Source organism: Procambarus clarkii, chromosome 63, assembly GCF_040958095.1.
Source record: "Procambarus clarkii isolate CNS0578487 chromosome 63, FALCON_Pclarkii_2.0, whole genome shotgun sequence".
Lineage (NCBI taxonomy): Eukaryota > Metazoa > Arthropoda > Malacostraca > Decapoda > Cambaridae > Procambarus > Procambarus clarkii.
The window spans coordinates 8,254,092-8,254,295 of NC_091212.1; positions in this window are offsets into that span (position 1 = coordinate 8,254,092).

Genomic DNA, 204 nt, shown 5'->3' on the forward strand with positions numbered 1-204 from the left:
CAGCTCCTGGTCCTCATACCCAGCTCCTGGTCCTCATACCCAGCTCCTGGTCCCCATACCCCAGCTCCTGGTCCTCATACACCAGCTCCTGGTCCTCATACCCCAGCTCCTGGCCCCCATACCCCAGCTCCTGGCCCCCATACCCCAGCTCTCTCACAGTGATGCAAGGTGTGGATCAACAGGAGTGCAGTGTGCTGAACTTTG